The sequence below is a fragment of the Siphateles boraxobius genome, unplaced genomic scaffold, assembly GCF_051911475.1.
Source record: "Siphateles boraxobius isolate OS27281-9 unplaced genomic scaffold, OSU_SipBor_1 25, whole genome shotgun sequence".
Lineage (NCBI taxonomy): Eukaryota > Metazoa > Chordata > Actinopteri > Cypriniformes > Leuciscidae > Siphateles > Siphateles boraxobius.
In genome coordinates this window covers 2454276-2476591 of record NW_027508866.1, presented here as the reverse complement: position 1 = coordinate 2476591, position 22316 = coordinate 2454276, and the positions used below count along the sequence as shown (strand labels likewise).

At 46.7% G+C, this 22316-nt stretch overlaps 13 non-coding genes across 13 annotated transcripts; 8 read left to right on the top strand and 5 right to left on the bottom strand.

The window, feature by feature from the left end:
• Window positions 1–661: 661 nt before the first annotated feature.
• On the bottom strand, window positions 662–734 carry trnaw-cca (transfer RNA tryptophan (anticodon CCA)). Its single transcript has one exon. It is a non-coding gene; the product is annotated as a tRNA-Trp (tRNA).
• Window positions 735–894: 160 nt separating this feature from the next.
• Window positions 895–966, top strand: trnap-ugg (transfer RNA proline (anticodon UGG)). Its single transcript has one exon. It is a non-coding gene; the product is annotated as a tRNA-Pro (tRNA).
• Window positions 967–1284: 318 nt separating this feature from the next.
• trnap-cgg (transfer RNA proline (anticodon CGG)) lies at window positions 1285–1356 on the top strand. Its single transcript has one exon. It is a non-coding gene; the product is annotated as a tRNA-Pro (tRNA).
• Window positions 1357–2393: 1037 nt separating this feature from the next.
• trnar-ccg (transfer RNA arginine (anticodon CCG)) lies at window positions 2394–2466 on the bottom strand. Its single transcript has one exon. It is a non-coding gene; the product is annotated as a tRNA-Arg (tRNA).
• Window positions 2467–2626: 160 nt separating this feature from the next.
• Window positions 2627–2698, top strand: trnap-ugg (transfer RNA proline (anticodon UGG)). Its single transcript has one exon. It is a non-coding gene; the product is annotated as a tRNA-Pro (tRNA).
• Window positions 2699–6215: 3517 nt separating this feature from the next.
• trnar-ccg (transfer RNA arginine (anticodon CCG)) lies at window positions 6216–6288 on the bottom strand. The gene has a single exon. It is a non-coding gene; the product is annotated as a tRNA-Arg (tRNA).
• A 160-nt stretch (window positions 6289–6448) lies between these two features.
• On the top strand, window positions 6449–6520 carry trnap-ugg (transfer RNA proline (anticodon UGG)). Its single transcript has one exon. It is a non-coding gene; the product is annotated as a tRNA-Pro (tRNA).
• Window positions 6521–8333: 1813 nt separating this feature from the next.
• On the top strand, window positions 8334–8406 carry trnap-ugg (transfer RNA proline (anticodon UGG)). The gene has a single exon. It is a non-coding gene; the product is annotated as a tRNA-Pro (tRNA).
• A 1318-nt stretch (window positions 8407–9724) lies between these two features.
• trnap-cgg (transfer RNA proline (anticodon CGG)) lies at window positions 9725–9796 on the top strand. Its single transcript has one exon. It is a non-coding gene; the product is annotated as a tRNA-Pro (tRNA).
• Window positions 9797–18420: 8624 nt separating this feature from the next.
• trnar-ccg (transfer RNA arginine (anticodon CCG)) lies at window positions 18421–18493 on the bottom strand. Its single transcript has one exon. It is a non-coding gene; the product is annotated as a tRNA-Arg (tRNA).
• Window positions 18494–18653: 160 nt separating this feature from the next.
• On the top strand, window positions 18654–18725 carry trnap-ugg (transfer RNA proline (anticodon UGG)). Its single transcript has one exon. It is a non-coding gene; the product is annotated as a tRNA-Pro (tRNA).
• Window positions 18726–20630: 1905 nt separating this feature from the next.
• trnar-ccg (transfer RNA arginine (anticodon CCG)) lies at window positions 20631–20703 on the bottom strand. Its single transcript has one exon. It is a non-coding gene; the product is annotated as a tRNA-Arg (tRNA).
• Window positions 20704–20863: 160 nt separating this feature from the next.
• On the top strand, window positions 20864–20935 carry trnap-ugg (transfer RNA proline (anticodon UGG)). The gene has a single exon. It is a non-coding gene; the product is annotated as a tRNA-Pro (tRNA).
• The last annotated feature ends 1381 nt before the right edge of the window (window positions 20936–22316 follow it).

Here is a 22316-nt window from a genome sequence, read left to right as displayed (position 1 = left end):
GAATTACCGTGGCTCTTTTGCAGAAACGCCAAGCACGGGTATACTTGTTGTTCTGTGGAGTTTCTTTGAACAACTTTTCATTGACTTTTTGCAGCATCGGCTTAGAGCAAGCGCAACAAGCACGCCCTAGTAACAGCCTCCCTAGGTGGGAGGCTGATGCCTTTTAGTTCAAAGTCAAGCCTACGGCATAGCCTATATGCGGCTGTTTACATTTAGAGCCCGCCATTTCTGTTCCATGTGTTTTTCTCCAATTACACAGCCATTTTGGTTATATGGACAAAACAAATGTATCAATGATGTTTTTCGATGACTAGATTAATTTAAAGTTCATGACTCTTTCCCACCTGTTTTGTGTGTAGTCTGCCTCTCTGCTTTCGTACACAAAGCCTTCGTTGTAGGACCAGTGCAAAAGCAAGAAGTGGCCTTTCCCCTTAGGCCACTGGGCCTCTTGCGCACAGTGCTTTGTGCAATTTCAGCCTGAAAGGGCACATGCACGGGCAGGCAAGAATGATTCACTGACAGTCTGACGCACACAAAAACCCACCACAGCTATCCGAAGTTTGTCCGTTCTATGCTAACTCAGATCTTGCGGTCATTATTGCTTTGAACAAACCATCCTTGAATTTGTCGAACATCCAACTTAAATATAGCCCATTAAAGACGACCCAGGTGGGACTTGAACTCACAATCTCCAGCTCTGGAGGCTGATGCCTTATCCATTAGGCCACTGGGCCTTGTCTGGAGTTCTTTTTCCTTTGATCAGTAATTTGGCTTCAAGGGGTTTCTAACGCTCAAACAGCTACACTTTCGTATCTCGACGCCAGGTCGTGTTCCGTCTTTGAGATGGGCTTCACTGAATTTGTGGCGCCCTCCTGAAAGACTTAATGTAAAAGAGGCTCGTTGGTCTAGGGGTATGATTCTCGCTTTGGGTGCGAGAGGTCCCGGGTTCAAATCCCGGACGAGCCCGGGGATTTCAGACCAAGCAGCTAGAGCAACAAGGTTGGATCCTTCCTTTTGCAGCACTGAGACAAACTCAAAACTGTCATGTTTTTGAAACCCTTACTACTGCTTGTGTTCATCTGTACTACAACATAGCCAAGATTCAGCCAGATGACAAGCGCTTATTTCCTTGCACAGAACGAACTCAGAATCGCTGCCTGCCAGGGAGTGTGGCTCCCTAACGACAAACGCTTTCTATTAAAACTAGTGCCTTCCCATTCTGTAAGAGGCCAGCATTCAGTGACTTTACAAGTGTACGCAAGTAGCCGAGTCTATTGTCAGTCAGGCTCGTTGGTCTAGGGGTATGATTCTCGCTTCGGGTGCGAGAGGTCCCGGGTTCAAATCCCGGACGAGCCCAGCAGTTTCAGAACAAGCAGCCAGTCAGATGACAAGCGTTTATTTCCTGCACAGAATGTACTCTGAATCGCTGCCGGCCAGAGAGTACGGGTCCCTAACGACAAACGCTCTTATTAAAACTAGTCCCTGCTCATTCTGTTTGAGGCCAGCGTTCGGTGACTGTACAAGTGTACGCAAGTAGCCCCATCCAGCGTCAGGCAGGCTCGTTGGTCTAGTGGTATGATTCTCGCTTCGGGTGCTAGAGATCCCGGCTTCAAATCCCGGACGAGCCCTCTCACCTTTAGTATGAGTTCAAGGGTTCTCTGACTCTGTATGCAATTGCATGTGATACCACAGGATATTTTTTTTCTTTTTTTAAGCTGGGTGATAAAACAAATTGTGCTCTTCTTGGTGTATGAAAGGCATTGTTTTCCCTTAGAAGTTGACAGAGAAGAAAGCTCATTCTGACGGAGAAGAAAGCTCATTCAGAAGCTGAAGCCCGCTTGAATGAGTCAGTCAGAAACTAGACTTGCTGAAGTTCTCTCTGGAGCTGAGACTCAGTGAGTTGCCCAAAAATCACCCGAAGGGCAATCTGATTATGGAGGAGTTAGCCATGTTGTCCTCCCCACCTCTCAGCCCCCGCCAAAGCATTTACTTTTCTTTATCAACAACTTCATAGTCTGGCCATTTACTGCAACCCACATAGTACTTGACGTCACGTTCTGCAGCATCAGAGGCTGATGCTTTGGCAAAATTGAACTTTTTTCGCAGGTCTGTAGATGCTGTAGTGGGATTCAAAGCATTTTAAATCGCTCTTAACTGAATTACCGTGGCTCTTTTGCAGAAACGCTAAGCACAGGTATACTTGTTGTTCTGTGGAGTTTCTTTGAACAACTTTTCATTGACTTTTTGCAGCATCGGCTTAGAGCAAGCGCAACAAGCACGCCCTAGTAACAGCCTCCCTAGGTGGAGGGCTGATGCCTTTTAGTTCAAAGTCAAGCCTACGGCATCATCCTTGAATTTGTCGAACATCCAACTTAAATATAGCCCATTAAAGACGACCCAGGTGGGACTTGAACGCACAATCTCCAGCTCCGGAGGCTGATGCCTTATCCATTAGGCCACTGGGCCTTGTCTGGAGATCTTTTTCCTTTGATCAGTAATTTGGCTTCAAGGGGTTTCTAACGCTCAAACAGCTACACTTTCGTATCTCGACGCCAGGTCGTGTTCCGTCTTTGAGATGGGCTTCACTGAATTTGTGGCGCCCTCCCGAAAGACTTAATGTAAAAGAGGCTCGTTGGTCTAGGGGTATGATTCTCGCTTTGGGTGCGAGAGGTCCCGGGTTCAAATCCCGGACGAGCCCGGGGATTTCAGACCAAGCAGCTAGAGCAACAAGGTTGGATCCTTCCTTTTGCAGCACTGAGCCAAACTCAAAACTGTCATGTTTTTGAAACCCTTACTACTGCTTGTGTTCATCTGTACTACAACATAGCCAAGATTCAGCCAGATGACAAGCGCTTATTTCCTTGCACAGAACGAACTCAGAATCGCTGCCTGCCAGGGAGTGTGGCTCCCTAACGACAAACGCTTTCTATTAAAACTAGTGCCTTCCCAGTCTGTAAGAGGCCAGCATTCAGTGACTCTACAAGTGTACGCAAGTAGCCCCATCCAGCGGCAGGCAGGCTCGTTGGTCTAGTGGTATGATTCTCGCTTCGGGTGCTAGAGATCCCGGCTTCAAATCCCGGACGAGCCCTCTCACCTTTAGTATGAGTTCAAGGGTTCTCTGACTCTGTATGCAATTGCATGTGATACCACAGGATTTTTTTTTTTCTTTTTTTAAGCTGGGTGATAAAACAAATTGTGCTCTTCTTGGTGTATGAAAGGCATTGTTTTCCCTTAGAAGTTGACAGAGAAGAAAGCTCATTCTGACGGAGAAGAAAGCTCATTCAGAAGCTCAAGCCCGCTTGAATGAGTCAGTCAGAAACTAGACTTGCTGAAGTTCTCTCTGGAGCTGAGACTCAGTGAGTTGCCCAAAAATCACCCGAAGGGCAATCTGATTATGGAGGAGTTAGCCATGTTGCCCTCCCCACCTCTCAGCCCCCGCCAAAGCATTTACTTTTCTTTATCAACAACTTCATAGTCTGGCCATTTACTGCAACCCACATAGTACTTGACGTCACTTTCTGCAGCATCAGAGGCTGATGCTTTGGCAAAATTGAACTTTTTTCGCAGGTCTGTAGATGCTGTAGTGGGATTCAAAGCATTTTAAATCGCTCTTAACTGAATTACCGTGGCTCTTTTGCAGAAACGCTAACCACGGGTATACTTGTTGTTCTGTGGAGTTTCTTTGAACAACTTTTCATTGACTTTTTGCAGCATCGGCTTAGAGCAAGCGCAACAAGCACGCCCTAGTAACAGCCTCCCTAGGTGGGAGGCTGATGCCTTTTATTTCAAAGTCAAGCCTACGGCATAGCCTATATGCAGCTGTTTACATTTAGAGCCCGCCATTTCTGTTCCATGTATTTTTCTCCAATTACACAGCCATTTTGGTTATATGGACAAAACAAACGTATCAATGATGTTTTTCGATGACTATATTAATTTAAAGTTCATGACTCTTTCCCACCTGTTTTGTGTGTAGTCTGCCTCTTTGCTTTCGTACGCAAAGCCTTCGTCGTAGGTCCAGTGCAAAAGCAAGAAGTGGCTTTTTCCCGGACAAGCGCTTATTTCCTTGCACAGAACGAACTCAGAATCGCTGCCTGCCAGGGAGTGTGGCTCCCTAACGACAAACGCTTTCTATTAAAACTAGTGCCTTCCCATTCTGTAAGAGGCCAGCATTCAGTGACTCTACAAGTGTACGCAAGTAGCCGAATCTATTGTCAGTCAGGCTCGTTGGTCAAGGGGTATGATTCTCGCTTCGGCTGCTAGAGATCCCGGCTTCAAATCCCGGACGAGCCCTCTCACCTTTAGTATGAGATCAAGGGTTCTCTGACTCTGTATGCAATTGCATGTGATACCACAGGATTTTTTTTTCTTTTTTTAAGCTGGGTGATAAAACAAATTGTGCTCTTCTTGGTGTATGAAAGGCATTGTTTTCCCTTAGAAGTTGACAGAGAAGAAAGCTCATTCTGACGGAGAAGAAAGGTCATTCAGAAGCTCAAGCCCGCTTGAATGAGTCAGTAAAAAACTAGACTTGCTGAAGTTCTCTCTGGAGCTGAGACTCAGTGAGTTGCCCAAAAATCACCCGAAGGGCAATCTGATTATGGAGGAGTTAGCCATGTTGCCCTCCCCACCTCTCAGCCCCCGCCAAAGCATTTACTTTTCTTTATCAACAACTTCATAGTCTGGCCATTTACTGCAACCCACATAGTACTTGACGTCACGTTCTGCAGCATCAGAGGCTGATGCTTTGGCAAAATTGAACTTTTTTCGCAGGTCTGTAGATGCTGTAGTGGGATTCAAAGCATTTTAAATCGCTCTTAACTGAATTACCGTGGCTCTTTTGCAGAAACGCTAAGCACGGGTATACTTGTTGTTCTGTGGAGTTTCTTTGAACAACTTTTCATTGACTTTTTGCAGCATCGGCTTAGAGCAAGCGCAACAAGCACGCCCTAGTAACAGCCTCCCTAGGTGGGAGGCTGATGCCTTTTAGTTCAAAGTCAAGCCTACGGCATAGCCTATATGCAGCTGTTTACATTTAGAGCCCGCCATTTCTGTTCCATGTATTTTTCTCCAATTACACAGCCATTTTGGTTATATGGACAAAACAAACGTATCAATGATGTTTTTCGATGACTAGATTAATTTAAAGTTCATGACTCTTTCCCACCTGTTTTGTATGTAGTCTGCCTCTTTGCTTTCGTACGCAAAGCCTTCGTCGTAGGTCCAGTGCAAAAGCAAGAAGTGGCTTTTTCCCGGACAAGCGCTTATTTCCTTGCACAGAACGAACTCAGAATCGCTGCCTGCCAGGGAGTGTGGCTCCCTAACGACAAACGCTTTCTATTAAAACTAGTGCCTTCCCATTCTGTAAGAGGCCAGCATTCAGTGACTCTACAAGTGTACGCAAGTAGCCGAATCTATTGTCAGTCAGGCTCGTTTGTCTAGGGGTATGATTCTCGCTTCGGCTGCTAGAGATCCCGGCTTCAAATCCCGGACGAGCCCTCTCACCTTTAGTATGAGATCAAGGGTTCTCTGACTCTGTATGCAATTGCATGTGATACCACAGGATTTATTTTTCTTTTTTTAAGCTGGGTGATAAAACAAATTGTGCTCTTCTTGGTGTATGAAAGGCATTGTTTTCCCTTAGAAGTTGACAGAGAAGAAAGCTCATTCTGACGGAGAAGAAAGCTCATTAAGAAGCTCAAGCCCGCTTGAATGAGTCAGTCAAAAACTAGACTTGCTGAAGTTCTCTCTGGAGCTGAGACTCAGTGAGTTGCCCAAAAATCACCCGAAGGGCAATCTGATTATGGAGGAGTTAGCCATGTTGTCCTCCCCACCTCTCAGCCCCCGCCAAAGCATTTACTTTTCTTTATCAACAACTTCATAGTCTGGCCATTTACTGCAACCCACATAGTACTTGACGTCACGTTCTGCAGCATCAGAGGCTGATGCTTTGGCAAAATTGCAAAAGCAAGAAGTGGCCTTTTCCCCTTAGGCCACTGGGCCTCTTGCGCACAGTGCTTTGTGTAATTTAAGCCGGAAAGGGCACATGCACGGGCAGGCAAGAATGATTCACTGACAGTCTGACGCACACAAAACCCCACCACAGCTATCCGAAGTTTGTCCGTTCTATGCTAACTCAGATCTTGCGGTCATTATTGCTTTGAACAAACCATCCTTGAATTTGTCGAACATCCAACTTAAATATAGCCCATTAAAGACGACCCAGGTGGGACTTGAACTCACAATATCCAGCTCCGGAGGCTGATGCCTTATCCATTAGGCCACTGGGCCTTGTCTGGAGATCTTTTTCCTTTGATCAGTAATATGGCTTCAAGGGGTTTCTAACGCTCAAACAGCTACACTTTCGTATCTCGACGCCAGGTCGTGTTCCGTCTTTGAGATGGGCTTCACTGAATTTGTGCCGCCCTCCTGAAAGACTTAATGTAAAAGAGGCTTGTTGGTCTAGGGGTATGATTCTCGCTTTGGGTGCGAGAGGACCTGGGTTCAAATCCCGGACGAGCCCGGGGATTCCAGACCAAGCAGCGAGAGCAACAAGGTTGGATCCTTCCTTTTGCAGCACTGAGCCAAACTCAAAACTGTCATGTTTTTGAAACCCTTTCTACTGCTTGTGTTCATCTGTACTACAACATAGCCAAGATTCAGCCAGATGACAAGCGCTTATTTCCTTGCACAGAACGAACTCAGAATCGCTGCCTGCCAGGGAGTGTGGCTCCCTAACGACAAACGCTTTCTATTAAAACTAGTGCCTTCCCATTCTGTAAGAGGCCAGCATTCAGTGACTCTACAAGTGTACGCAAGTAGCCGAATCTATTGTCAGTCAGGCTCGTTGGTCTAGGGGTATGATTCTCGCTTCGGGTGCTAGAGATCCCGGCTTCAAATCCCGGACGAGCCCTCTCACCTTTAGTATGAGTTCAAGGGTTCTCTGACTCTGTATGCAATTGCATGTGATACCACAGGTTTTTTTTTTTCTTTTTTTAAGCTGGGTGATAAAACAAATTGTGCTCTTCTTGGTGTATGAAAGGCATTGTTTTCCCTTAGAAGTTGACAGAGAAGAAAGCTCATTCTGACGGAGAAGAAAGCTCATTCAGAAGCTCAAGCCCGCTTGAATGAGTCAGTCAGAAACTAGACTTGCTGAAGTTCTCTCTGGAGCTGAGACTCAGTGAGTTGCCCAAAAATCACCCGAAGGGCAATCTGATTATGGAGGAGTTAGCCATGTTGTCCTCCCCACCTCTCAGCCCCCGCCAAAGCATTTACTTTTCTTTATCAACAACTTCATAGTCTGGCCATTTACTGCAACCCACATAGTACTTGACGTCACGTTCTGCAGCATCAGAGGCTGATGCTTTGGCAAAATTGAACTTTTTTCGCAGGTCTGTAGATGCTGTAGTGGGATTCAAAGCATTTTAAATCGCTCTTAACTGAATTACCGTGGCTCTTTTGCAGAAACGCTAAGCACGGGTATACTTGTTGTTCTGTGGAGTTTCTTTGAACAACTTTTCATTGACTTTTTGCAGCATCGGCTTAGAGCAAGCGCAACAAGCACGCCCTAGTAACAGCCTCCCTAGGTGGGAGGCTGATGCCTTTTAGTTCAAAGTCAAGCCTACGGCATAGGCTATATACGGCTGTTTACATTTAGAGCCCGCCATTTCTGTTCCATGTGTTTTTCTCCAATTACACAGCCATTTTGGTTATATGGACAAAACAAACGTATCAATGATGTTTTTCGATGACTAGATTAATTTAAAGTTCATGACTCTTTCCCACCTGTTTTGTGTGTAGTCTGCCTCTCTGCTTTCTTACGCAAAGCCTTCGTCGTAGGTCCAGTGCAAAAGCAAGTAGTGGCCTTTTCCCCTTAGGCCACTGGGCCTCTTGCGCACAGTGCTTTGTGTAATTTCAGCCTGAAAGGGCACATGCACGGGCAGGCAAGAATGATTCACTGACAGTCTGACGCACACAAAAACCCACCACAGCTATCCGAAGTTTGTCCGTTCTATGCTAACTCAGATCTTGCGGTCATTATTGCTTTGAACAAACCATCCTTGAATTTGTCGAACATCCAACTTAAACATAGCCCATTAAAGACGACCCAGGTGGTACTTGAACTCACAATCTCCAGCTCCGGAGGCTGATGCCTTATCCATTAGGCCACTGGGCCTTGTCTGGAGTTCTTTTTCCTTTGATCAGTAATTTGGCTTCAAGGGGTTTCTAACGCTCAAACAGCTACACTTTCGTATCTCGACGCCAGGTCGTGTTCCGTCTTTGAGATGGGCTTCACTGAATTTGTGGCGCCGTCCCGAAAGACTTAATGTAAAAGAGGCTCGTTTGGTCTAGGGGTATGATTCTCGCTTTGGGTGCGAGAAGTCCCGGGTTCAAATCCCGGACGAGCCCGGGGATTTCAGAGCAAGCAGCGAGAGCAACAAGGTTGGATCCTTCCTTTTGCAGCACTGAGCCAAACTCAAAACTGTCATGTTTTTGAAACCCTTACTACTGCTTGTGTTAATCTGTACTACAACATAGCCAAGATTCAGCCAATGACAAGCGCTTATTTCCTTGCACAGAACGAACCCAGAATCGCTGCCTGCCAGGGAGTGTGGCTCCCTAACGACAAACGCTTTCTATTAAAACTAGTGCCTTCCCATTCTGTAAGAGGCCAGCATTCAGTGTGAAGGGTTGGTCAAAATCCCCTTGCCTCTTCAAATACATCTATAATCATATCCTTTTGAATGCTTATATACTTCCTTTATAAAAATCAATAATCAAATATATTCATTATCACATAATAATTTTTATATTCTTTGTGCTTGTGAAATTATATTGTCTTAAATGCATGTGATGTAATTAACCAGTTTCTTTTAGGTGCATTCCAATCTTACTTTGAGATTGCACGCAGTACACGCAGGACACGAAGGCCACGTAACCCACAAGGCCGTTTGTCTCTTTCTCTGGTATCAGTAGAGGGTCCTAAAGGCAGCGTGGACACATATGATTCTTCGCTGGACATATGGTCAAGCTATATTGAGCGTTACTATATCGAACTTTAATTGTTGTATTAAAATGTATTCTTTCCAGTATATTTCCTTCCTTCGGAGTAAATGCCAGTGATTTTCTCCCAAATGAGTGAATGTTTTAGCATTATGTTTTGGTATACTTAACTGATAATAAGGAGCTCAGACTCTCTTCAGCCTTGATGGGAGCTGTTATTTGCTAGTGTCTGTTATGTGTGTGTGTGTGTGCGTATGACATTCTATGTAGGTTCTGGACGTTCGGACCAGACACCCCGGCGCCCTTCTCTAACCTGCGAGGCCACCACAGACCTAAATCTAATGAGTGGACGACAACTATCTTGACTAATGGCGATAGGCACCCCTATCTCCTCACATGTGTTAAATTGTTTAGGCTCTTAATGTTTCTTAGCCAATGAGAATCATTCAACCTGTAAGCAATGACGTAGCTTAGACCTTGGAAATGGTATAACTGCTGTGATCTTTGTAACTGTAAGGGGGGCGGCCTACGAACTCCTGTGCGAGTATTGAAGCTGACTTCTGCTGATGAAACTGCAAACTATCTTCAATAAATATTTTCTCTAATTTTTTATAATTCTGACACTGGGTCTTCATTCATCATATCTGGTTCTGGGTCTTTAACTGTACACCCCTTACAAGTGACTCTACAAGGGTACGCAAGTAGCCGAATCTATTGTCAGTCAGGCTCGTTGGTCTAGGGGTATGATTCTCGCTTCGGGTGCGAGAGGTCCCGGGTTCAAATCCCGGACGAGCCCAGCAGTTTCAGAACAAGCAGCCAGTCAGATGACAAGCATTTATTTCCTGCACAGAACGTACTCTGAATCGCTGCCTGCCAGAGAGTACGGCTCCTTAACGACAAACGCTCTTATTAAAACTAGTCCCTGTTCATTCTGTTTGAGGCCAGCGTTCGGTGACTGTACAAGTGTACGCAAGTAGCCCCATCCAGCGTCAGGCAGGCTCGTTGGTCTAGGGGTATGATTCTCGCTTCGGGTGCTAGAGATCCTGGCTTCAAATCCCGGATTTCAGTTTATAGTCTGGCCATCTACTGCAACCCACATAGTACTTGACGTCACGTTCTGCAGCATCAGAGGCTGATGCTTTGGCAAAATTGAACTATTTCGCAGGTCTGTAGATGCTGTAGTGGGATTCAAAGCATTTTAAATCGCTCTTAACTGAATTACCGTGGCTCTTTTGCAGAAACGCTAAGCACGGGTATACTTGTTGTTCTGTGGAGTTTCTTTGAACAACTTTTCATTGACTTTTTGCAGCATCGGCTTAGAGCAAGCGCAACAAGCACGCCCTAGTAACAGCCTCCCTAGGTGGGAGGCTGATGCCTTTTAGTTCAAAGTCAAGCCTACGGCATAGCCTATATGCGGCTGTTTACATTTAGAGCCCGCCGTTAGGCCACTGGGCCTTGTCTGGAGTTCTTTTTCCTTTGATCAGTAATTTGGCTTCAAGGGGTTTCTAACGCTCAAACAACTACACTTTCGTATCTCGACGCCAGGTCGTGTTCCGTCTTTGAGATGGGCTTCACTGAATTTGTGGCGCCCTCCCGAAAGACTTAATGTAAAAGAGGCTCGTTGGTCTAGGGGTATGAATCTCGCTTTGGGTGCGAGAGGTCCCGGGTTCAGCTACGAGACTTGGCCCACAAAGCTTATGTCAAGCAGAAGACTGTGTCCAAAAACACTGTAAAAAACCACACCATCTTCCCTGTCTCCGAACACTATTCAGAGCTGACTCTAGAGGGCGCCCCACAACACCACAGACCTTTGTACAGAGAGTCAAGACAGTTCCAAGCCAGCAGAGGGCAGTACAACCGCAATGGTTCTCGACCGAAGCACCAGAGCGGACGCTCTGAAAGATTCTGGGACCGGCAACACCCATCCAACAACCCAAGGGGTGGAGCCACCTGGGAAGCCAGCCGGCGACCCAGAAAAAGCCGATCCCCATTGTCCGGAGCATCAAGCCCAGAAAGCCAGCATCGGAACCCCTCTCAACATGCCACTGGTAAGCCCAAGTCTGAGCCCACATCAGATCAAAACAGTGCAGCCACGTCAGAGAGGGCAGAGATCCTGAAGGTGCTGAAAGAGCTTCTTTACAGAAAACTCGCAAGAAAGACAAACCACACATCTTATGTCTGAAACTGAAACTGAAACCAACGCCCGGTCTGTCTACCAACTGACTGAGCCAAGCACCCCGAACACTGCTCCTCAGCCAAAGACCACAGAGCTAACTGTCATATCACAAGGTGACAGCATCACCCAAGCTCCACAGCTGACAGCTGCACACCCTGAATGAGACAGCACACTTCCTCATATCAGGTACCACTATCCCAAGGTACCAGAAAATGCTGTTTTGGCTATCTACACCCGCAGACAGCCACACAAACCCGGTCCTAACCACCCATTGATCGTCACACCTGCCCCAATGACAACATTCCTGGGCAACCTGGTCGAAAAGGGGGTGGGCCGGTAACTCCTCCTGAACATCACGTTGGAAAAGCAAGTGAGCAGGGAACACACAGCATCACATCTTACGGTGATCTCATCTCACCTTTTCAAAAAGACTCCAATTTCAAGCTAAGAGACAAGATCGAACTCTTACACCTCAAACTTGTGAACTGAACGTGCAGTCATACAGCCAAAATGACATCAGGCTTGAACAGTTAGCTCACATTCACCTGACAATTGATTGTATGAGTCTGATCCACCCAATGCACACCTAAAAAATGAACACTCAGCCATCAGTGTCTCACTATTCAATGCTCGCATTAAGACACACCAGACCTTCCTTCTGCCAGCAAGCGCACCCGTTTTCCTTTAAACACGTACCCATCAACCATGGTTACGGCCAAAGGTGTCTGCGCTTTGAACCTGAACTGGAACCACCGGTGTCTGACCCATTACTTCCTGGTCCTTCCGGACCCGCCCCATGATGTCTACATTGAAGTAGACATCCTGACTCACCTCAAGGCTCATGTGGACATCATTAATGAGGTAGTGTGGGCCCCATTGACTTTACAGCCCCCTGTTGTTCCAACCAACACTGAGAACCTCCTGTCAGGTCAGACCATTCCAGAGGTTGGCACCCTAATCAACGAACAGGACACTTCGATACCAGCTTACACCAAAGGGGTCGCCGTCCAGCTCAACATGCATTGTGGTCAAACCCTAAACCACACGCTGGGCTTCTTTCAACCTTCACCCGAATGTGTTGAACTTGGACTCACGCTGGAAGCCACACCCCTTACTGAAGTGTCATCGCGTGTAGTCTACATCCTTTTCAACAACTGCGTGGCGATGGACACCACCATTCCAAAAGTCTATCGGGTGGGATGGCTAGTGAGCCATGACTTCCATGACTTTGAACTCACACTACCAATCATTGGGCCCATCCCATCTTCAATGATACCCGAAGGGAGCACAAACCACACAGTGTTCACAGCACCCTTCAAACTCATCTCCGTCACTTCGGTCATGCCAATGGACAAAGACCAGGTATGCAGAACAGCACTGACAGAGGACCAACACCTTGCAGTATACACAGTCTCCAGACAGCTTGCTTGCAGGACTGACGACACTGCTGCACCTCTGCCTGCCAACACGACAGACGACACACCAACATAGGAGCCGTTCCCAGGATTTGAGTCTCAAGTTCAGCAAATTCTAAAAGACGCTGACGCAATTAAAAATGATGCAGATCTACAAAGACTCAGACAAGTCCTTTACAAGTTCAAAGCATCCTTTGCCAAAGACTCTTTAGATTGTGGTCTCACCGAACTCCACACTGTGCGCATCCCAACGCACCCTAATGCTCCTCCCACTTTTGTCAGGCAGTACAAGATCCCCATCGCTTCACACGAACCGGTGCGAGAGATCATCGTATCCAGGCTTGAAAAAGGTGTCATCCGTCCATGCAACAGCACCCATTCTGCCCCCATCTGGCCCGTCCTCAAACCAAACGGCAAGTGGCGACCCACCAATGACTGCAGGAAACTGAATCAACAGGTGCCACTGTCCCGATGGCCCATGACCCAGCTGGAGCAAGGAATACCCAGAATCAGAGGAGCCACAATCTTCTCAACACTTGATGTGGCCTCTGGATTCTGGACCATACCTGTGCATCCTGAAGACCAGCACTAGCTAGCATTCACGTTCGCAACCGATAAGTCACTTTCACCAGGTACCCGTTAGGCTATGCCAACTCACCTACTGAGTTCAACATCTTCCTGAACAAAGCATGCCCAGATGCCAGAATGAGAGGTAACCTTATCTACGTTGATGATGCTCTCATGAAAAGCACAACAGTGGCTGACCACCTGAAAGAGATAGACTGTTTTGAACCAATTATCCACTGCCGGCGCCAAGAACGCCCTCCACAAAGGACAGTGGTGTCGAACCAAAGTCAACTATGTGGCCCCACTCATCGGATCACAAGGCATCGAACCGCAGTCCAGCCGTATTCAAGCTGTTCAAAACATCAAGCCACCCACCAACATCTCAAGCTACAAGCTTTCTATGGGTGCGCAATTACTCACGGCAGCTCAGCAAAAGCTACTCAGACATTGCGAAACCTCTAACTGCCCTTCTGAAAACTGACTGCCCATTTGTATGGACAGAAATTAAAGACAATACCTTGAATGAGCTAAAACGACACTTATGCACAGCTACATGTCTGGCTTACTCTGACCCACAAAAAGAGTTCTATCTAGAAGCTGGGTTCTCCAACCACTGTCTCAGTGCTGGCCTGTACCAAAGGCATGATCAAGACAAAGGAGTCGTTACATATGCCAGCAAGACACTTCTCTCACCAGAAACTAAATTCTCAGACTGTGAAAAAGCTCTGCTCTGCACTGTATGGGCCATCCAGAGATTCTCCAACTACATTGGAGCCCATTGGAGCCAGTGCATCCGAGATGGCGTGGTCACCAATTCATGCATAACCACATGGTTAATGGCCCTCCAGGGGTGCAATGTTGAGGCACGTTATGCTCAAAATCACAAGTCTGCGCTAGGCCACGGCCTGGCAGCCTGCCAAAACTGCTCTGATAACACACCAGCTGCGACGGTGGATGTAGAAAAACCCCAACAACAACAACTGACCTGTCACAGGTACTTTAAAGAGAATGCGTGTCAAGGTATGCCCACAGCCTACATCGATGGATGTTCCTACCACCATGAGGGCACCCGTCAATCAGGTGCGGGCATGCTGTAGGTAAATGACATACCGTGGGCCCGACATACAAGTTGGGCCCGCAGTCATCACAATATGCTGAGGTAGCAGCCATCCTCATAACGCTGCACATCGACGCATAACATCAAAGAACTCCTTATGGGCACAGACTTTAACTATGCCAGACTCAGTTTCCCATACCAACTTCCAGACCGGAAACAAAATGGCTGTAAGACTTCAAACCACATGCCTGTCGCACACCAACACCGGTTCCAGGCTTGCGATTACATCACAAGAAAAAACAACATGATTGTCTACTGGAAAAAGGTGAAAGGACACTCAAGGCAACCGGGCCTTGACAAAGACTTGAATGACCAAACCCATACCCTCACCAAGCCTGGCGCACTAAACGACTAGCTGTGGTCACTTCAAACCTGCCCACCCACCCTGAAGTTTGAAGTGATTACACACAGCATAAGAACTTTACAACCTAAACTGTCTACCTCACAGCAGTTTATGCTAGCTCCGCTGTTTACAAACACAAACATAACGAACATGCGGGCTTCTGACACAATAAAGACTTTGCTTCACCACCTCTCAGACCCCTCCAACCAACCCTTGACTGCCGTCTACACTCACTGACAACCAGTTACTCAGAACACGGCATGACACCAAGCACATGCTGCGTGCACAGAGCTACATTCTATTTGTGCACCGTCTGACACCACAACGCAAAGACGTGTAATGCAACGGCGCAAAGGGGGGTTAAGGCCAATGTACGTCCATGACGCATCATGCGCTGCAAACCACAGCACCAGAGCCACTGACAATACACAGAGGCAAGCGACATGCCAGCAGTAAGATGTGGCAAAACATGGGCCTAGGCAAGCTAAACCTATTTGCCACCCATGAAATAAAGAGACTGCCTTGTCCAACCAAAGACAACCCTCGCTGGCTTTTTCCTCCCCTTTCTTTCTCTCTCTCTCTGTTGTCTGTAACAGGTTGCTGCTGTGGTTCGCCATGCCGTGCTGTCAGCCATCCAGAGGACAGCTGCCACCGAGAGAACAACTGAGACTCCTGATCACCGACTGCAGGACCTACACCCATCAAGCGCATGTTCGACTCATCCAGCCCCACAAGGCCTACAGAGCACACTACCCCAGCACCGTAGCCCAATACGGCTGGGCAAGTGCCCGATGGACAGAGGACTCCCTCTCTCACGCCAAGGCCAAGGTCGAACACATGTCCAACCAACTTGGGAAAGTGACTGTTACACAATCAGGACTCTTAAGCACCAACTAACACTCAAAACGGTTCCTGGGAGCGTTGCTCGGACCCCTAGCTGCCGCCAGAACTCTGTTCGACACTGGTATGCCAAGTGTCCACACAGCAAACATAGCCACTGTGAAACAGCATGTGGTTGAAATTCAGACTGAACATTCACAGCTAAAAGAGCAACTCACCACGCAGAGTGCATCTTTGCAAACCATCGGCAAGACATTGAGAGGAACGTGGTCATTCTCAACACTCACAGCATCCTGCTGAATCAGACCAGGAACTGCATGAAACCGCTGTTTACTGTCTTCCAGAATGACTTTGCCCAAACTCAGCTGGTTACAGCCCTGATAACAGACATGCTTTGGGAGGTTAACTCCTCAAAAGACAGCCCAGCCACGGGTAGAATCCCACCGTAGTTGAAACCCTTAAGCCTTGTGCTAACTATGCTGGTCTCCGCATATGATCTGGCATTGTACCATCTTCCGAGCAAAGAGTACCAGACAGCACTGGAACTCCCATCCTTCAAGAACTACAACTTCACCTTAGATCCAGAACTGGAACTCTGGATCGAGGAAAGGGGGTCCCAATTCATTGACATTGCTCCGGTCAACACAGCCATCCAAGCACTGTCTCGACTTCCCGTTCTGAACACTTCATCTGCGGTCCTAGGACCTCAGCCGACATTGTGCTGTGCATCTCTACAGGTAATCAGCCACACTCTGACACTATGAGTGGCATTCATTCTGTACAGAAGACTCCACCAGATGCGACACAGCCGAACTCACGAAAGCCGTGCCTGAAGGTCTCAGACGGAATCCCCGGAAAGGGGTGCCAAGTCAGAGACCACGCCAAACCTCATCGAGCTGAATCCTCAGCTTTAAGATCCACCTGCCATCCTACCATCAGGTTCCACCTGCTACCCTACTACCATGGTCCACCTGCTACATGACCATCAGGATTCACCTGCCAGTCGGCCATTGTGATGATTGTCGTCCGATGATGTTCACACAGGGACTTCATCCGACGAAAAGGGGGAATATGTAGCGACTGACCGAATCCTGTTTTCCTTTCACTACTGAACAAATATGAACACATATATGTTTAATTCACAAAACCTTGAATCATGTGAAATGGTGCCCCAATGTCTGCCAGCAGGTCATTGATTAACTCCATTTATGACGCATTGCGCAATCAAGAAACAGGTCCCCGTTGTTCTCAAACCCTCACGTGGTGCACACCAGGGATGGACAATATACCCTAAGGATACACACACACACACACCACACATACCCGCACACAAACGTCCTTTGTGTGCAACTTAGGATAGGAATGTCCTTAATGTATATAACACAGAATTGTATCTAACCTTCCTGTATGCATGCATATCTAATTAGTTTTGTCCTATTCTATAGATGTAATCGGAGACTGGTCTGTAACTTCAAATCTTAAGTGTATTTCTAAAGAAAGATTACCTAACAGTATCATCTTCTGTAACTCTCCCTCTTGCTAGGTCATAAAACTTTATGACCCCCAAAAGGAATTCCAAGGGAATCACAGCTCCCACTTGAATTCTGATAAAGAAAGAGGAATAGACTCTGCAATCTTATATTTTCTATAAGTATAACCACTTAAGAAATGTATAAACATGAATTTGATCTTTCCTAGGTCATAGTAGCTGGTATTATGGCTTTATAGTCATGTGAGTGAACATTAAATGTGTGTAATTCTGCATATGAATGTAACTTTATGTTTCTTCTACTCTTTCCGGCCATTCTTGGTACCTGTTTGACCGTCTTGTTTTGACTAAACAAGTCATACATAGGATATTACAGTAAAATGTATTGTTCTGTGTGTACAATCTTTCTGGCTAGAAATGACAAAATGTTATACCATCTTAAATTATCCTGACAAGACAAAGAAGAACTTTTCCCGCTGGAGATGCTCTAAGATGATTGGTTCAAATACGCGAAGCAGGCGTGAACCCCTCCTCTCTATAAGAGACTGACAAGTTTCTAAGAGAGCACTTTCCCTGTGAGAGGTTTCCGGTCCCATGGCTCCTTAGGGAGCTTTACACTGCGTTTCTTTTCTTTTCCTTTCTTTACTAAGTTTTATTTTCATTCTTCGCCTCTCCCTCCCGATGAACCCACATAGTACTTGACGTCACGTTCTGCAGCATGAGAGGCTGATGCTTTGGCAAAATTGAACTTTTTTTCGCAGGTCTGTAGATGCTGTAGTGGGATTCAAAGCATTTTAAATCGCTCTTAACTGAATTACCGTGGCTCTTTTGCAGAAACGCTAAGCACGGGTATACTTGTTGTTCTGTGGAGTTTCTTTGAACAACTTTTCATTGACTTTTTGCAGCATCGGCTTAGAGCAAGCGCAACAAGCACGCCTTAGTAACAGCCTTCCTTGGTGGGAGGCTGATGCCTTTTAGTTCAAAGTCAAGCCTACGGCATAGCCTATATGCGGCTGTTTACATTTAGAGCCCGCCATTTCTGTTCCATGTGTTTTTCTCCAATTACACAGCCATTTTGGTTATATGGACAAAACAAACGTATCAATGATGTTTTTCGATGACTAGATTAATTTAAAGTTCATGACTCTTTCCCACCTGTTTTGTGTGTAGTCTGCCTCTCTGCTTTCGTACGCAAAGCCTTCGTCGTAGGTCCAGTGCAAAAGCAAGAAGTGGCCTTTTCCCCTTAGGCCACTGGGCCTCTTGCGCACAGTGCTTTGTGTAATTTCAGCCTGAAAGGGCACATGCACGGGCAGGCAAGAATGATTCACTGACAGTCTGACGCACACAAAACCCCACCACAGCTATCCGAAGTTTGTCCGTTCTATGCTAACTCAGATCTTGCGGTCATTATTGCTTTGAACAAACCATCCTTGAATTTGTCGAACATCCAACTTAAATATAGCCCATTAAAGATGACCCAGATGGGACTTGAACTCACAATCTCCAGCTCCGGAGGCTGATGCCTTATCCATTAGGCCACTGGGCCTTGTCTGGAGTTTTTTTTCCTTTGATCAGTAATTTGGCTTCAAGGGGTTTCTAACGCTTAAACAGCTACACTTTCGTATCTCGACGCCAGGTCGTGTTCCGTCTTTGAGATTTGCTTCACTGAATTTGTGGCGCCCTCCCGAAAGACTTAATGTAAAAGAGGCTCGTTGGTCTAGGGGTATGATTCTCGCTTTGGGTGCGAGAGGTCCCGGGTTCAAATCCCGGATGAGCCTGGGGATTTCAGACCAAGCAGCGAGAGCAACAAGGTTGGATCCTTCCTTTTGCAGCACTAAGCCAAACTCAAAATTGTCATGTTTTTGAAACCCTTACTACTGCTTGTGTTCATCTGTACTACAACATAGCCAAGATTCAGCCAGATGACAAGCGCTTATTTCATTGCACAGAACGAACTCAGAATCGCTGCCTGCCAGGGAGTGTGGCTCCCTAACGACAAACGCTTTCTATTAAAACTAGTGCCTTCCCATTCTGTAAGAGGCCAGCATTCAGTGACTCTACAAGTGTACGCAAGTAGCCGAATCTACGAAAGCAGAGAGGAAGACTACACACAAAACAGGTGGGAAAGAGTCATGAACTTTAAATTAATCTAGTCATCGAAAAACATCATTGATACGTTTGTTTTGTCCTAGGGTCCCGAGTTCAAATCCCGGACGAGCCCAGCAGTTTCAGAACAAGCAGCCAGTCAGATGACAAGCGTTTATTTCCTGCACAGAACGTACTCTGAATCGCTGCCTGCCAGAGAGTACGGCTCCCTAACGACAAACGCTCTTATTAAAACTAGTCCCTGCTCATTCTGTTTGAGGCCAGCGTTCGGTGACTGTACAAGTGTACGCAAGTAGCCCCATCCAGCGTCAGGCAGGCTCGTTGGTCTAGTGGTATGATTCTCGCTTCGGGTGCTAGAGAGCCCGGCTTCAAATCCCGGACGAGCCCTCTCACCTTGAGTATGAGTTCAAGGGTTCTCTGACTCTGTATGCAATTGCATGTGATACCACAGGATTTTTTTTTTCTTTTTTTAAGCTGGGTGATAAAACAAATTGTGCTCTTCTTGGTGTATGAAAGGCATTGTTTTCCCTTAGAAGTTGACAGAGAAGAAAGCACATTCTGACGGAGAAGAAAGCTCATTCAGAAGCTCAAGCCCGCTTGAATGAGTCAGTCAGAAACTAGACTTGCTGAAGTTCTCTCTGGAGCTGAGACTCAGTGAGTTGCCCAAAAATCACCCGAAGGGCAATCTGATTATGGAGGAGTTAGCCATGTTGTCCTCCCCACCTCTCAGCCCCCGCCAAAGCATTTATTTTTCTTTATCAACAACTTCATAGTCTGGCCATTTACTGCAACCCACATAGTACTTGACGTCACGTTCTGCAGCATCAGAGGCTGATGCTTTGGCAAAATTGAACTTTTTTCGCAGGTCTGTAGATGCTGTAGTGGGATTCAAAGCATTTTAAATCGCTCTTAACTGAATTACCGTGGCTCTTTTGCAGAAACGCTAAGCACGGGTATACTTGTTGTTCTGTGGAGTTTCTTTGAACAACTTTTCATTGACTTTTTGCAGCATCGGCTTAGAGCAAGCGCAACAAGCACGCCCTAGTAACAGCCTCCCTAGGTGGGAGGCTGATGCCTTTTAGTTCAAAGTCAAGCCTACGGCATAGCCTATATGCAGCTGTTTACATTTAGAGCCCGCCATTTCTGTTCCATGTATTTTTCTCCAATTACACAGCCATTTTGGTTATGTGGACAAAACAAACGTATCAATGATGTTTTTCGAAGACTAGATTAATTTAAAGTTCACGACTCTTTCCCACCTGTTTTGTGTGTAGTCTGCCTCTCTGTTTTCGTACGCAAAGCCTTCGTCGTAGGTCCAGTGCAAAAGCAAGAAGTGGCCTTTTCCCCTTAGGCCACTGGGCCTCTTGCGCACAGTGCTTTGTGTAATTTCAGCCTGAAAGGGCACATGCACGGGCAGGCAAGAATGATTCACTGACAGTCTGACGCACACAAAACCCCACCACAGCTATCCGAAGTTTGTCCGTTCTATGCTAACTCAGATCTTGCGGTCATTATTGCTTTGAACAAACCATCCTTGAATTTGTCAAACATCCATCTTAAATATAGCCCATTAAAGATGACCCAGGTGGGACTTGAACTCACAATCTCCAGCTCCGGAGGCTGATGCCTTATCCATTAGGCCACTGGGCCTTGTCTGGAGTTCTTTTTCCTTTGATCAGTAATTTGGCTTCAAGGGGTTTCTAACGCTCAAACAACTACACTTTCGTATCTCGACGCCAGGTCGTGTTCCGTCTTTGAGATGGGCTTCATTAAATTTGTGGCGCCCTCCCGAAAGACTTAATGTAAAAGAGGCTCGTTGGTCTAGGGGTATGATTCTTGCTTTGGGTCCGAGAGGTCCCGGGTTCAAATCCCGGACGAGCCTGGGGATTTCAGACCAAGCAGCGAGAGCAACCAGGTTGGATCCTTCCTTTTGCAGCACTGAGCCAAACTCAAAACTGTCATGTTTTTGAAACCCTTACTACTGCTTGTGTTCATCTGTACTACAACATAGCCAAGATTCAGCCAGATGAGAAGCGCTTATTTCCTTGCACAGAACGAACTCAGAATCGCTGCCTGCCAGGGAGTGTGGCTCCCTAACGACAAACGCTTTCTATTAAAACTAGTGCCTTCCCATTCTGTAAGAGGCCAGCATTCAGTGACTCTACAAGTGTACGCAAGTAGCCGAATCTATTGTCAGTCAGGCTAGTTGGTCTAGGGGTATGATTCTCGCTTCGGGTGCTAGAGATCCCGGCTTCAAATCCCGGACGAGCCCAGCAGTTTTAGAACAAGCAGCCAGTCAGATGACAAGCGTTTATTTCCTGCACAGAATGTACTCTGAATCGCTGCCTGCCAGAGAGTACGGCTCCCTAACGACAAACGCTCTTATTAAAACTAGTCCCTGCTCATTCTGTTTGAGGCCAGCGTTCGGTGACTGTACAAGTGTACGCAAGTAGCCCCATCCAGCGTCAGGCAGGCTCGTTGGTCTAGTGGTATGATTCTCGCTTCGGGTGCTAGAGATCCCGGCTTCAAATCCCGGACGAGCCCTCTCACCTTTGGTATGAGTTCAAGGGTTCTCTGACTCTGTATGCAATTGCATGTTATACCACAGGATTATTTTTTTCTTTTTTTAAGCTGGGTGATAAAACAAATTGTGCTCTTCTTGGTGTATGAAAGGCATTGTTTTCCCTTAGAAGTTGACAGAGAAAAAAGCTCATTCTGACAGAGAAGAAAGCTCATTCAGAAGCTCAAGGCCGCTTGAATGAGTCAGTCAGAAACTAGACTTGCTGAAGTTCTCTCTGGAGCTGAGACTCAGTGAGTTGCCCAAAAATCACCCGAAGGGCAATCTGATTATGGAGGAGTTAGCCATGTTGTCCTCCCCACCTCTCAGCCCCCGCCAAAGCATTTACTTTTCTTTATCAACAACTTCATAGTCTGGCCATTTACTGCAACCCACATAGTACTTGACGTCACGTTCTGCAGCATCAGAGGCTGATTTTAAACCAAGAAATTATGGATTTGATCAACTGGTCTCTCAACGCAATTGACACCATCTTCTCGACGAGAAGCTTGGGTTCGGGGGAACCTGACTGCCCTGCCGGGACGTTCGCAGCTGGCTACACGATGGACGCGTGGGAGAGGTGGCGGGTCGTGTGTCTGGCGGCTCTTTCCGTGGAGGACATTGAAGATATCTACCTATTCGGCACCATGATAACAGGTCTTCTGCTGATTGGATTAGGCATTGCCCTGGTTTACCGAGGAACTAA